Source organism: Hippocampus comes, unplaced genomic scaffold (assembly GCF_001891065.2).
Source record: "Hippocampus comes isolate QL1 unplaced genomic scaffold, H_comes_QL1_v1.1 scaffold150, whole genome shotgun sequence".
In the NCBI taxonomy this organism is placed as follows: Eukaryota; Metazoa; Chordata; class Actinopteri; order Syngnathiformes; family Syngnathidae; genus Hippocampus; species Hippocampus comes.
In genome coordinates this window covers 258,651-261,048 of record NW_017805496.1, presented here as the reverse complement: position 1 = coordinate 261,048, position 2,398 = coordinate 258,651, and positions in this window count along the sequence as shown.

Here is a 2,398-nt window from a genome sequence, read left to right as displayed (position 1 = left end):
GAGGAAGGAAATGTGAAACAGTCATTTGAGAATTCTCATTTACTTAACATACATACAATTCTTAGTGATCATTTGTTTTAATCTGGCACTCGACAAATACTCCATAAATGTAATAAAACTAAAACTAATATTGAAACTAATAAAAACTAAATTAAAACAAACCATTTTAAAGAAAATAAATAAAAACTAATCAAAGCCAGGGCGGCCCGGTAGTCCAATGGTTAGCACGTCGACCTCACAGTGCAGAGGTCATGGGTGCGATGTGTGGGTTTTCTCCGGGTACTCCAGTTTCCTCCCACATTGCAAAAACATGCACGGCAGGCTGATTGAACACTCTAAATTGTCCCGAGGTGTGCGCGTGAGCGCGGATGGTTGTTTGTCTCTGTGTGCCCTGCGATTGACCGGCAATCGGTTCAGGGTGTCCCCCGCCTACTGCCCGAAGACAGCTGGGATAGGCTCCACAACTAAACGACTCGTATGAGTGCATTTTCCCCTTCGCTCTTCATTGAGAAAGTACAATTCCAGCACCACAACAGAGGACACTTGTTCATTCAAAGCGCTTTCTCCTACATGTGGATCACGGCGCCGACGGAGCTTTCGGACGTGAAGAGGAAGATGAGGTGTCTCCCCCCCCCCTCCCGCGGCAGATCCGGCATGATTAACGGCTCAAACGACAAGCGACGGCTCTCGGCGCGGTGGCGGGTCTTTGTGCCAGTGTCGCCGCCGGAATGATTTAAAAATGCTGCAGTAAAAAGAAGACCTGTGGATATCAGCCAAGCCGGGCGAAGCCTATAGCCCATTAGCCTCTTCTCTCCTATCGATCTACCTGTTTGTTACAGCGTCTCGTCCTCACCCACCTTCCCGTCACCTTGTCTGTCTCATTACCTTCGTTGGCCTTTTGTAAACTTGGAAAAGTTTCCACTTGATGGGTTGGAAATGTGTGCGGGAGAAAGTCTTTCACTCATGATTTACGGTATGATGCATCAAAATTGGGACGGTTTCTTCCTTAGCTCGTGTTGCAAACGGGACACGCGCGCCTCGGTAGAGGTAATAAGGAATATACGGTCCAATTTTTGCATTCTAACCAAGTCTTTTGCAGGAAGCTGGTCAACCGCCAAAGTTTTAATGTAAATAAAAACACGGAGTTGATTTCAGATACGAGTGACCCAACTTAAGTTACAATGCTTATGTTATTGAGACTGTCTCCATATGTTCTTATGCTAGCCCCGGGTGGCCAAAGCGTGCCCACCAGAAGGAGCAGCACAATGTCTGTTGACTTGAAGCAAAAAATGTGGCAAAGTTTGTCAAAAACATTTTCATTCTTTGAATTACACCATTACTGTGTGCAGTATTAGAGAGTGCTTTTTTTTAAATTAAATTAAAACACACATGACCAAAATTTTTGCCGTTGATTTTTTTTTCAGGGGTATACCTGAACGTATTCATGTCAGTTCTGTTCATTTCAATGGGGAAAGACGTTCTATGATCCAAGTGTTTTAAATTTACTGGCGTGGTCATGTTAGGAAGCAAACTCGTATCTCAAGGCACCACCGTAATCATTTTTTTGCACCAGATGTTGACTGAGCCCTACCCCAAACCTACTGTAACCTGACCTAAAAGCCCAACCTGATCCTACCAGAACACTGCTTGAAACCCGAAGCAACACCTAACCTGACCCGAACCAAAACCTTACCCCTTACTTAAACCCTGACCTAAACCCTGACCTCGCCTTACACCCAAACTTGAACCTGATCCTCCCATAACTCTACTGCGACCTAAACCCTGGCTTCTACCCAACACTTAAAAGTACGCTGGACGCTAACCCTATCAAAACACGCAACTCTATACTCAACTAACCTAACTGTTCCCCACACTAAATGAAAAAGATTGTTTGGTCACTACATTGGTTGCGTAACTCAACACTGACTTGCATGACAGTGTATTTCCCAACTCTCTCGTCAATGAGAAAGTACAATTTCAGCACCACGACAGAGGAGAATTGTTCATTCCAAACTGTATCTTGCTCCCTGGAGCATAAAGGTGAACGGGCCAGCTGTATTTCTGATCTTCACATCCACTGCGCACAGAGAAAAAAAATAAAGCATAAAAAAAGCCAAAACGAAATTAAAAAGCATCTCTTTAGCGTATTCTCTCCTGTAGGCTACGAATATTATTGATCTGTAATGTTGTGCTGCGACGTTCTCCCTCATCCATCTTGCTTTGAGAGGCCGGCTTCTCATCATTTTCAACCCTGAAATGTGAGCATTGATTGGGGGCTCCTCCGGGCCACCGGCTGGCAGACAGCAGCTGCAATGCCGCCCGGCTGCCTGTTAACCCGGCGACCTTGAGGAAACGGCAGCCAAGCAGTTTGCAACAAGGAAGGGACCGATATTCCCCC